Genomic DNA, 13,728 nt, shown 5'->3' on the forward strand with positions numbered 1-13,728 from the left:
GAACTTGTTGAATTTATCACTCTATTGCTCTGAAGTAACCAATATTTTCATCTGTCGACTGACCGTCCTTTGATTACAAAAATCCTGTGAACTTGGAGCTCATTTTGCTGACCTGGAGCGGAAGCAGATTCAGCTCAATCTCGATCTGGAGCTAGCCAAGACGAACTTGCAGAAAGCCAAGGATGAGGCCGCTGGTACGAAAAATTTGCCGACTGACTTGTTCCTGATCCAAGTGTTATTTGCTTTTCCTGAACCGAGCATTACTTCTTTCAGAAACAATGAACCAGGCTCTGGCGAAGAAGGATCTGGACCTTGCAGCTGCACAGAAGGCAGCAGAAGAGAAAACCGCACTCGCCGACCACAAGCTTGCTTCAGTCGGTAAACTGGAGGAAGAGAACGCCAAGCTGAAGACTGCTCTTGATGAAGCCAACAAGGAAGCGAGTCGTTTGAAGAAGGACAAGGGAGTCCTGACCGACAAAGTAGAAGGCATCGCCCGCAAGAGAGATGACCTGGAGAATTATCTAGGAGGACTTGCCAAGAAGTTGTTCGTCATGCTTGAAGGTGCTTTCCTTTGTCCGACTGAATTGTTGCTGTCGACTCGATGTATAGTTACTGACTCATCGTTGTGTTGCGTGTGCAGAATTTTGCCAGAACTTCGAGGAAGAGACTGGGCGAATCCGTGGTCTGGAACCTTAGGATTTATCTGAACTTGGTTTTCCACTGAATATGCTCGTGTTTGCCTTCGTGTGGAACTTGTTTCTTCACTCGGAATAGTCTTTGTACTTGTGATGCAGCTCTGAAGAGAAGGTAATCAGTCGACCTGCACCTCGTCTCCCTCGCGGATCGGGATGGAGCACACATTGTACTTATGGTGTAGCTCTGAGGAGAAGGTCGCAGTTGACCTGCACCTCATCGTCCTTGCGGATCGAGATGGAGCGCACATCGTACTTATGGCGCAGCTCTGAGGAGAAGGTCGCAGTCGACCTGCGCCTCATCGTCCTTGCGGATCAGGATGGAGTGTACATTGTATTTATGGCGCAGCTTTGCGGAGAAGGTCGTAGTCGACCTGCACCTCGTCGTCCTTGCTGATCAGGATGGAGCGTGTGGCCAAGTCGCCGAGCGATAAGATCGGTTCTCCCTCGGAACGTGTTTTATACTTAGGCGAGTACTGGACTGCGGCTAAGCCCCCGAGTGAGAGGGTTGCTCGCCACTCGGTAGGATTTTTTAAACAGGCGAGTACTGGAGTGCAGCTAAGCCTCCGAGTGAGAGGGTTGCTCACCACTCGGTAGGATTTTTTAAACTTAGGCGAGTACTGGACTGCAGCTAAGCCTCCGAGTGAGAGGGTTTCTCACCACTCGGTAGGATTTTTTTTAAACTTAGGCGAGTACTGGACTGCAGCTAAGCCCCCGAGTGAGAGGGTTGCTCTTCACTCGGTGGGATTTTTTCAAACTTAGGCGAGTACTGGACTGCAGCTAAACCTCCGAGTGAGAGGGTTGCTCTTCACTTGGTGGGATTTTTCAAACTTAGGCGAGTACTGGACTGCAGCTAAGCCCCCGAGTGAGATGGTTGCTCACCACTCGGTAGGATTTTTCAAACTTAGGCGAGTACTGGACTGCAGCTAAGCCCCCGAGTGAGAGGGTTGCTCTTCACTCGGTGGGATTTTTTCAAACTTAGGCGAGTACTAGACTGCAGCTAAGCCCCTAAGTGAGAGGCTTGCTCACCACTCGGTAGGATTTTTTCAACTTAGGGAGTACTGGACTGCAGCTAAGCCTCCGAGTGAGAGGGTTGTTCACCACTCGGTAGGATTTTTTAAACTTAGGCGAGTACTGGACTTCAACTAAGCCTCCGAGTGAGAGGGTTGCTCACCACTCAGTAGGATTTTTTCAACTTAGGCGAGTACTGGACTGCAGCTAAGCCTCCGAGTGAGAGGGTTGTTCACCACTCGGTAGGATTTTTTAAACTTAGGCGAGTACTGGACTTCAACTAAGCCTCCGAGTGAGAGGGTTGCTCACCACTCGGTAGGATTTTTTCAACTTAGGCGAGTACTGGACTGCAGCTAAGCCTCCGAGTGAGAGGGTTGCTCACCACTCGGTAGGATTTTTTTAAACTTAGGCGAGTACTGGACTGCAGCTACGCCCCCGAGTGAGAGGCTTGCTCACCACTCGGTAGGATTTTTTCAAACTTAGGCGAAACGGATTCGCAACTAAGCCTCTGAGTGAGAGGCTTGCTCTTCACTCGGAGGATTTTCTTTTTTGGAACTTAGGCGAAACGGATTCGCAGCTAAGCTAAGACACCCGCTGGGGGATTTAGTACACATAAAAAAGGAACAACAATCATTTAGGAGACCGTGAAACTGTATATTTGATAATCAAACTAGAAGGTATTTCGTATTACATCTCGACAATCTGAATGCTTAAGTATAAAAGGGGCGGAGCAGCCCCGCATTCCAAGCGCGTGGCTTGTCTTTATTGTGCTCGACATTGTAGAGGTGATATGCTCTGCTATGGAGCACTTTGGTGACAATGAAGGGGCCTTCCCAAGCAGGAGCGAGCTTGTGTGGTTTCTGTTGATCTACTCGAAGAACCAAGTCTCCCTCTTGAAATGCTCGACCCCTCATGTTTCTGGCATGGAATCGACGCAGGCCTTGCTGATAAATGGTCGACCGGATTAGGGCCATCTCTCTTTCCTCTTCCAGGAGATCAACTGCATCTTGCCGAGCCTGTTCTGCTTCATCTTCTGAGAAAAGTTCGACTCGGGGTGCATTGTGAAGCAAGTCACTCGGAAGCACAGCTTCAGCCCCATAGACTAAGAAGAATGGAGTTCGACCAGTCGACCGATTAGGAGTTGTCCCCAGTCCCCAAAGCACTGATGGAAGTTCATCGACCCAGGCGCCTTCTGCATGCTTGTAGTCACGCATCAATCGGGGTTTCGGTCCTTTGAGAATCAATCCATTTGCTCTTTCAGCTTGTCCATTCGACTGGGGATGGGCGACTGAAGCATAGTCGACCCGAGTGCCTTGGGAAGCGCAAAAGGCTCTGCACTCATCAGAATCGAAGTTTGACCCATTATCTATGATGATGCTGTGCGGGACACCATATCTGAATGTTAACTCTCTGATGAAGCTGACAGGAGTACTTGCTTCGAGGTTTTTGATAGGCTTGGCTTCAATCCATTTGGTGAACTTGTCGACTGCTATGAGCACATGAGTGAAGCCACTCCTGCCAGTCCTCAGAGGTCCAACCATATCTAATCCCTAGACAGCAAAGGGCCAGACGAGCGAAATGGTCTTCAGGGCTGATGCAGGCTTGTGAGACATGTTGGAGTAGAACTGGCAACCTTCACATTTGTCGACTATGTCTTTTGCCATTTCATTCGCTCGTGGCCAATAAAACCCCGCTCGGTATGCTTTGGCCACAATGGTCTGAGAGGACGCATGGTGACCACAGGTCCCCGAGTGGATGTCGTTGAGGATCACTCGACCTTCTTCCGGTGTTATGCACTTCTGAGCGACTCCGGCAACACTTTCTCTGTAAAGCTGTTCACCCATTACTCTGAAAGCTTTAGATCAACGGACAATCTGATGGGCCTCTTCTTCATCCTCGAGGAGCTCTTTCCAGAGAATATATGCAATGTACGGCACTGTCCAATCGGGTATGACGACCAAAACTTCCATGACCAAGTCCACCACGGCTGGGATTTCAACTTCAGTCGGATCAGTAGGGCTCTTAGGTTGTGGGGGCTCCTCCGTGAAGGGATCCTCTTGGACAGAAGGAGTGTGAAGATGCTCCAAGAACACATTACTGGGAATAGGCTCACGCTTGGAACCTATCTTTGCCAAATCATCAGCTGCTTGATTTTTCAGTCGGGGTATATGATGGAGCTCTAACCCCTCAAACTTCTTCTCTAACTTTCTCACTGCATTACAATAGCCAGTCATAGCCGGGCTCCTGACGTCCCACTCCTTCATTACTTGATTAACCACCAAATCTGAGTCACCGTAGACCATTAGGCGACGGACGCCGAATGAAATGGCCATACGCAACCCGTACAGAAGTGCTTCGTATTCAGCCTCATTGTTGGAGGAATCAAAATGAATCTGAAGAACATAGCTGAGCCTGTCTCCTCAGGGGGATACCAATACCACCCCAGCACCAGAACCATTCAACATCTTGGATCCGTCAAAGAACATGGTCCAATGCTCCGAGTGAATCTGAGTCGGTTGTTACTGCTCAACCCACTCGGCGAGGAAATCTGCTATTGCTTGGGACTTGATAGCTTTCTTTGCCTCAAACTTGATATCCAATGGAAGGAGTTCAATCACCCACTTTGCCACTCGACCAGTTGCATCTCTATTGTTCAGAATTTCTAACAATGGTGCATCGCTAACGACTGTAATGGAATGATCTGAAAAATAATGCGCAACCTTCTTCATGGTCATGTAAATTCCATAATCAAGCTTCTGATAATGCGGATATATCTGCTTGGACGGAGTCAAGACTTCAGAAATATAGTACACTGGGCGCTGCACTTTATAGGCTTTTCCTTCTGCTTCCTGCTCGACTGTGAGTACTGTACTGACAACTTGTCCAGTGGCTGCAATATAAAGCAGTAAAGGCTCTTTGCTGATTGGGGCAGCAAGCACCGGCTGGGTGGAAAGTAGGGGTTTGAGCTCTGCAAACGCTGCATCAGCTTCAGGAGTCCACTCAAACTTATCAGATTTCTTCATCAGTCGATAAAGAGGCAATGCCTTTTCACCAAGGCGGGAGATGAATTGACTCAAGGCGGCCAAACAACCAGTAAGCTTCTGAACATCATGCACACGCACATGGCGTTTCATTCGGAGTATGGCCCCAACTTTCTCTGGGTTCGCGTCGATCCCTCATTCGGAAACGAGGAAACCGAGTAACTTTCCTCCTGGAACTCCGAATGTGCATTTCGACGGATTAAGCTTGATATCATACCTTCTCAGATTGGCAAAGGTTTCAGCGAGGTCAGTCAGCAGGTCGGAACCTTTACGCGACTTGACCACAATGTCGTCCATATATGCTTCCACATTCTGACTAATTTGAGTGAGCAGGCACTTCTGAATCATCCTCATAAATGTGGCACCAGCGTTCTTAAGACTGAATGGCATGGTGACATAACAAAAGCACCCGAATGGAGTGATGAAAGTTGTTTATATCTCATCGGGTACATACAGTCGGATTTGATAATACCCCGAATAGGCGTCCAGAAAAGACAAACGCTCACACCCCGCAGTTGAGTCGACGATTTGGTCGATACGGGGGAGAGGGAAATGATCTTCCGGGAAGGCCCGATTGATATGCTTGAAGTCAATGCACATACGAAGTGAGTCGTCCTTCTTGGGGACCATGACAACATTGGCGAGCCACTTGGAGTGGTAAATCTCTCGGATGAACTCAGCTGCCAGGAGCCGAGCCACTTCCTCGCCAATTGCCTTGCTCTTCTGTACAGCGGACCGTCAAAGATGTTCCTTGACTGGTTTCACTTTCGGGTCGACTCGCAAACCATGCTCAGCCAGTCCCCTGGGTACACCCAACATGTCAGAAGGTTTCCATGCAAAGATGTCCCAGTTCTCACGGAGGAACTGGATGAGCGCTTCTTCTTATTTGCTGTCGAGTGATGTCGAGATATGAGTAGGAGCAGCATTAGGATCGGTCGGGTGAATATGAATCGGCTTTGTTTCACCGGACGACTGAAATGCAGAATCTGTGGCAGGCTTCTTGGCTCGCAACAAATCACTCAGATCTGCATTTTTCTGATACTCTTGCATTTCAGCAGCTGCCATTTGTGCATCGGCAATTTTAGAACCCTTCTGGAAGCATTCCTCTGCTTTCTGCCGATTGCCATTGACCGTGATCACTCCTCTAGGACCAGGCATTTTCAATTTGAGATACACGTAACATGGTCGAGCCATAAAGCGTACATATGCAGGCCTCCCCAAAATAGCATGATAAGCACTCTGGAAATCCACTACTTCAAATGTCAACTTTTCCTTACGGTAATTCTTTGAATCACCGAAAACCACGTCAAGGGTTATCTGGCCGAGTGATTCAGCCTTCTTGCCAGGGATGACGCCGTGAAAGCTCATGTTGCTCTCACTAAGTTTGGGCATCGGAATGCCCATCCCCTTCAAGGTTTCAGCGTAAAGGATATTCAAACCACTACCACCATCCATCAACACTTTGGTCAATCAAGTGCCCCCAATGATTGGGTCGACCACCAACGCTTGCCTCCCTGGAGTGGCTATGCGAGCAGGATGATCAGACTGGTCGAATGTGATAGCTGTTTGTGACCACTTCAGGTATGTTGTTGTTGCCGGAGCAACCATATTCACTTCTCTGTTGATCACTTTCAGTCGACTTTTGCTCTCAACATCAGCAAAAATCACTAGGGTGGAATTGACATTGGGAAAACCATCATCTTCCTCTTTGTCCTCATCCTTTTCCTTCTCATTAGGTTGTTTCTCTCGGAATTGCTGGATCAGAACCCGACACGGTGGAGTGGTATGCTTAGGATAAATCAGATTACCTTCTTCATCCTTCTTGGTGTGAATGTGACATGGCAAATCCAACACATCATTTCTCGCTTGATCTTTCACTTTCTTGGGGGGTCCAGGGCCCCTTAGGTTTCCCTTTAAACTTTCCTTGAATCACTTCCGCAGTTTCACCAGGCCCTGCAGGCTCAGCTTTATGCTTCTGTTTCCGATTGGAATTGCCTCCACCGGTGTCCTGACCGACTGGTTTGCTCTTTCCGCTGTGGAGTCGATCCTCTTCTTCTCCGTTAGTGTACCGAGTGGCTATTTCCATCATCTGAGTCAGAGACATATCTCCCGTCCAACCGAATTTCAGGATCAGTTCTCGATACTTAATGCCTTCCTTGAAGGCACAAACTGCTTGATGCTGGGACACATTTTCCACTGTGTGATGCAAAGTTGTCCACCTCTGAATGTAATCTCTCAGAGTCTCATTCGGCTTTTGCACGCAATGCTGCAATTCTGTTAATCCTGCTGGCCGCTTGCAAGTACCCTCAAAAGTTCTAACAAACACTCGGGCAAGTTCCTCCCAACTGAATATACTGCCTGGTGTTAACTGAGTCAACCATGCTCTGGCTGAACCTTCCAACATCAGAGGAAGATGCTTCATGGCCACTTCATCATTGCCGCCACCAATCTGCACAGCCACTCGGTAATCCTCAAGCCAAGTGTCAGGCTTGGACTCACCAGTGAACTTGCTGACTCCAGTCGCCAACCTGAAGTTGGGAGGAATCTCCGCGTCCCTGATGGCTCTGCTGAAACACTCTGGACCTGAAACATGAACTCTGCTGCCAGTCGGGTGATCTCTTTCAAGGCCCTCTTTGTGTGCTCTGTTCCTGTCGACCAAACCCTCTACGAGAATAGACCTCACATCAAAGCCTGGCTCTCTTGGGTCGGCTGGTATTCTTCGCTCGCCACTGTGTGCGCGTCTGTCATCATATCACCGGGGCACATATGATCCACTCCTCGGGGGAGGTGTGGGCACTCAACGATGGTCCTCACGGCCGAGTCGGTGATCATACTGCTCATGGTTCCTATATTGATCCTGCCGGTGCCCACGTCCCTCACGCCACGGAGGCGATCTTGGGCTGTGGGCCGACTGAACTGTATCTGCCATCACAAATCTGCTATGAATCCTATTCTGCGACTGAGACACTGCTGTGTTCTGCTCTCCTGCTGCCCAGAGTAAGGCCCGGATCTGCATCAAACCCCTACCAGCCTTTGACTGGGAAGGCTGAATTGACTCTGCTATACGGGCCGCATCTATGAGATTTTGAATCGGAGTGCGGTATACCTAAGGTTGAGGCGGAAAAAGCTGTCGCCGACTGGACTCGGGAATCCGCTACCGAGCACGCTCGTCGAGTGCATGCTAAAGGTTCTCCAGCCGAGTGCGCTTAGCCAAATTGGCCAGGCGCGCCTCCTCCAATGCCCGAGCCTCGGAGGTTTCCCCAACGATGGGCGTGTGGAGCGCATCCATGTTGCGGCGGCGAAGCTCTTCTCTCTGCTGCGAAGAAAGGGGTTCGGGGCGGTACTCCTCGTGAACGTGTGATGGGTCGCCGCCACCATCACCGCCGTCGTCGCGGCGGAAGCCAGGCGGACTACGTGGTCCGTCGACCATCAAGACTTCAGCCGCAGGGTCGCTGCTATTGCACTCGGATGCGGTCTCGACGGAGCCAGTCGAACAGGCCGTAGAGAGTTTCGTCGGGCTCGATTGCTGCGACTTTTGGGGTGGCCAACTGACGAGCCACCGCGTGTTTCATCCACCACTGAAGCCGCGACCGACCGGATCGCTTGCATCGGCGAACAGCGGGGAGCGAGGACACCACGGGAGCCGACCGATACTGGTCGACGGCTGCCGGAGAAGGACGCCGTGAACGCATGCACGAAAGTGCGTCGCCCCGCGGACGGGGAGCGTCTCGACATCAAGGGGAGCTTCCTGAACCCAGGCGGAGTCGTCGGCGACGAAGACGAGCGCGCCGAGACGGATCTCGCGGCCCTCAGCCAATCCACCGCCGGAACCATGATGATGGGAATCGGAAAAATCGCAACCTCACCAAAAAGTCGCTAAGACAACTGCCCCAAGGTGGGCGCCAACTGTCGTGGTTCTAAGACTGACAGTAGAATGGGGGGTAGGTATGAGGAGGCAAGATCCCAGCTATGGTGGAGTTGTACACACAAGGTTTACGAGTTCAGGCCCTTCACGTTGGAAGTAATAGCCCTACATCTCGGTGCCCAGAGGCGGTCGACTGGATTATATGTGTGTGGAGTTACACGGGGTGCAAACCCTTGTCCCTGAGGAGGGGGGTGGCTTATATAGAGTTCGCCAGACCCCTCCGGCCCTCAGTTACGCAGGGTTTAAGGTACATAAAGATAGGGCGTTACCGATAACGCCAACAATAAAGATACATGAATGACCATTAAGTCTATAGAGTAATGTCTGATCATTGCCACACAGAGTGGCTTTAGATCTTCTGTCCGTCGAGTGATTCTTGTTACGGTCGAGTGAGTACTATCTCTTGGTCGAATGAACTTGAATCTTCCGAGTGGAATTCTTCTGGTCGAGTGGATGAAGGTATCCCTTGAATGCTTCTGACTTTAGGGTGATGTCCTAGGGGAGGGTGTCTAGGTCAGGCCTATGACCCTACCCTAGGTACATAGCTTCATCAGTCATGACTTTATTTAGTGATGAATCCACTATTTCGGAAGAGGTTCCAATTGATTATGAGAACAAAGTTGCTATCTATGATGATTATTGTGATGACTTGTATGCTATAAAGAATAATGATAATCATGAAACTTGTCATCTTGATTTTAATTTTCAATTGGATTATGCCTCACAAGATAGTTATTTTGTTGAGTTTGCTCCCACTTCTATTCATGAGAAGAAATTTTCTTATGTGGAGAGTAATAAAAATTCTATGCTTGTAGATCATGAAAAGAATGCTTGATGTGATGGTTATATTGTTTAATTCATTCATGATTCTACTTAAAATTATTATTAGGGAGGAATATATGCTTGTAGGAATTGCAATAATATCAAGTTTCCTCTCTATGTGCTTGAAATCTTGAAGTTATGCTTGTTTTGCTTTCCTATGCTAGTTGATTCTTGTTCCCATAAATTGTTTGCTCACAAAATCCCTATGCATAGGAAGTGGGTTAGACTTAAATGTCCTAGTCATATTATTAATGATGCTCTCTTTATGTTTCAATTCTTATCTTTTATGTGAGCATCATTGAAGTCATCATGCGTAGCTAGGGGCGTTAAACGTTAGCACTTGTTGGGAGGCAACCCAATTTTATTTCTGTTCTTTACCTTTTGCTCCTGTTTAGTAATAAATAATCTATCTAGCCTCTGGTTAGATGTTTTTTTTATGTTTTAATTAGTGTTTATGCCCAGTAGAACCTTTCGGAAGACTTGGGTGAAGTCTTTGCGATCTTGCTGTAAAAAACAGAAACTTTTGCGCTCACGAGATTAGCTGGAAATTTTTACTGGACAGTGATTTTAGGTTGATTCTTTTTGCAGATGATTAATAGACAAATTCCCCATGTCCAACAATTTATTTCAGAATTTTTAGAGTTCCATAAGTATTCGAACAAAACAGATTACTACAGACTGTTCTGTTTTTGACAGATTCTGTTTTCTATGTGTTGTTTGCTTATTTTGATGAATCTATGAGTAGTATCGGAGGGTATGAACCATAGAGAAGTTGGAATACAGTAGATATTCACCAATATAAATTTAGAATGAGTTCAAAACAGTACCAAAAGTGGTGATTTTTTTCTTATACTAACGGAGCTTATGAGTTTTCTGTTGAGTTTTGTGTTGTGAAGTTTTCAAGTTTTGGGTAAAGATTCGATGGACTATGGAATAAGGAGTGGCAAGAGCCTAAGTTTGGGGATTCCCAAGGCACCCCAAGGTAATATTCAAGGACAACCAAGAGCCTAAGCTTGGGGATGCCTCGGAAGGCATCCCCTCTTTCGTCTTCGTTCATCGGTAACTTTACTTGGAGCTATATTTTTATTCACCACATGATATATGTTTTGCTTGGAGCGTCATTTTATTTTCTTTTGTTTTGCTTGCTGTTTGAATAAAATACCAACATCTGAAATTCTTAAATGTTAGAGAGTCTTCACATAGTTGCATAATTATTCGACTACTCATTGATCTTCACTTATATCTTTCGGAGTAGTTTGTCTTTTGCTCTAGTGCTTCACTTATATCTTTCTAGAGCACGGTGGTGGTTTTATTTTGAAGAAATAGATGAACTCTCATGCTTTACTTATATTATTTTGAGAGTCTTAAACATCATGGTAATTTTCTTAGGTTATGAATTTAGTCCTAATATGATAGGCATCCAAGAGGGATATAATAAAAACTTTCATATAAAGTGCATTGAATACTATGTGAGGTTTGATTCCTTATGATTGTTTTGAGATATGAAGATGGTGCTATTAGAGTCATGCTAGTGAGTAGTTGTGAATTTTATAAATACTTGTGTTAAGGTTTGTGAGTCCCGTAGCATGCACGTATGTCGAACCGTTATGTAACGAAGTTGGAGCATGATTGATTTATTGGTTGTCTTCCTTATGAGTGGCGGTCAGGGACGAGCGATGGTCTTTTCCTACCAATCTACCCCCCTAGGAGCATGCGCGTAGTACTTTGTTTTGATGACTAATAGATTTTTGCAATAAGTATGTGAGTTCTTTATGACTAATGTGGAGTCCATGGATTATATGCACTCTCACCTCTCCGCCATTGCTAGCCTCTCTAGTACCGTGCAACTTTCGTCGGTACCATAAACTCACCACATATCCTTCCTCAAAACAGCCACCATACCTACCTATCATGGCATTTTGATAGCCATTCCGAGATATATTGCCATGCAACTTTCCACCGTTCCATTTATTATGACACGTTCCATCATTGTCATATTGCTTTGCATGATCATGTAGTTGACATCATATTTTGGCAAAGCCACTGTTCATAATTATTTCATACATGTCACTCATGAGTCATTGCACATCCCGGTGCACCGCTGGAGGCATTCATATAGTGTCATATTTTTGTTCTAGTATCGAGTCATAATTTTTTTTGAGTTGTAAGTAAATAGGAGTGGGATGATCTTCATTATTAGAGCATTGTCCCATGTGAGGAAATAAAAAAAGGGAAGAAAGGCCAAAAAAAGAGAAGGCCCAAAAAAAGGGGAAACAAAAAAACAAAGAAATGAGAGAAAAAAGAGAGAAGGGGCAATGCTACTATCCTTTTACCACACTTGTGCTTCAAAGTAGCACCATGATCTTCATGATAGAGAGACTCCTATGTTGTCACTTTCATATACTAGCGGGTATTTTTCATTATAGAACTTGGCTTGTATATTCCAACGATGGGCTTCCTGAAATGCCCTAGGTCTTCATGAGCAAGCAAGTTGGATGCACAGCCACTTAGTTTCTTTTTGAGCTTTCATACACTTATAGCTCTAGCGTTTGGTGCATCCGTTGCATGGCAATCCCTACTCACTCACATTGATATCAATTGATGGGCATCTCCATAGCCCGTTGATACGCCTAGTTGATGTGAGACTATCTCCCTCTTTTCGTCTTCTCCACAACCACCTTCTATTCCACCTATAGTGCTATGTCCATGGCTCACGCTCTTGTATTGCGTGAAAGTTGAAAAGGTTTGAGAATGTCGAAAGTATGAAACAATTGCTTGGCTTGTCATTGGGGTTGTGCATGATTTGAGTATTTTGTGTGATGAAGATGGAGCATAGCCAGACTATACGATTTTGTAGGGATAAGCTTTCTTTGGCCATGTTATTTTGAGAAGACATAATTGCCTTGTTAGTATGCTTGAAGTATTATTGTTTTTATGTCAATATTAAACTTTTGTTTTGAATCTTACGGATCTGAATATTCTTGCCACAATAAAGAAAATTAACATTGATAATTATGTTAGGTAGCATTCGACATCAAAAATTCGGTTTTTATCATTTACCTACTCGTGGACGAGCATGAATTAATCTTGGAGATGCCTGATACGTCTCCAACGTATCTATAATTTTTGATTGTTCCATGCTATTATATTATCAATCTTGGATGTTTTATATGCTATTTTATATGATTTTTGGGACTAACCTATTAACCTAGAGCCCAGTGCCAGTTTCTGTTTTTTCCTTGTTTTTGAGTTTTATAGAAAAGAAATACCAAACGGAGTCCAATTGACGTGCCAATTTTTGATGATTTTTTATGGACCAAAAGAAGCCCCCGAAGTAAAAGAGTTGGGCTAGAAGAGTCCCGAGCCATCCTCGAGGGTGGAGCACGAGCCCTACCCCCTGGGCGCGCCCCCTGCCTCGTGGATGACTTGGAGACCCCCCCTGACTTGTTCCCGACGCCAAAAAATCCTATAAATACAGAAACCCCCGAAAAGAAACCTAGATCGGGAGTTCCGCCGCCGCAAGCCTCTGTAGCCACCAAAAACCAATCGGGACCCTGTTCCAGCACCCCGCCGGAGGGGGAATCCATCACTGGTGGCCATCTTCATCATCCCGGTGCTCTCCATGACGAGGAGGGATTAGTTCACCCTCGGGGCTGAGGGTATGTACCAGTAGCTATGTGTTTGATCTCTCTCTCTCTCTCTCTCTCTCGTGTTCTTGATATGGCACAATCTTGATTTATCGCGAGCTTTGCTATTATAGTTTGATCTTATGATGTTTCTCCCCCTCTATCTCTTGTAATGGATTGAGTTTTCCCTTTGAAGTTATCTTATCGGATTGAGTCTTTAAGGATTTGAGAACACTTGATGTATGTCTTGCATGTGCTTATCTGTGGTGACAATGGGATATTCACGTGATCCACTTGATGCATGTTTTGGTGATCAACTTGCGAGTTATGTGACCTTGTGAACTTATGCATAGGGCTTGGCACACGTTTTCGTCTTGACTCTCCGGTAGAAACTTTGGGGCACTCTTTGAAGTTCTTTTTGTTGGTTGAATAGATGAATCTGAGATTGTGTGATGCATATCGTATAATCATACCCGCGGATACTTGAGGTGACATTGGAGTATCTAGGTGACATTAGGGTTTTGGTTGATTTGTGTCTTAAGGTGTTATTCTAGTACGAAATCTAGGATTGATCGAACGGAAAGAATAGCTTCGTGTTATTTGACTACGGA

The sequence above is a fragment of the Aegilops tauschii genome, chromosome 2, assembly GCF_002575655.3.
Source record: "Aegilops tauschii subsp. strangulata cultivar AL8/78 chromosome 2, Aet v6.0, whole genome shotgun sequence".
Classification (NCBI taxonomy): Eukaryota; Viridiplantae; Streptophyta; class Magnoliopsida; order Poales; family Poaceae; genus Aegilops; species Aegilops tauschii.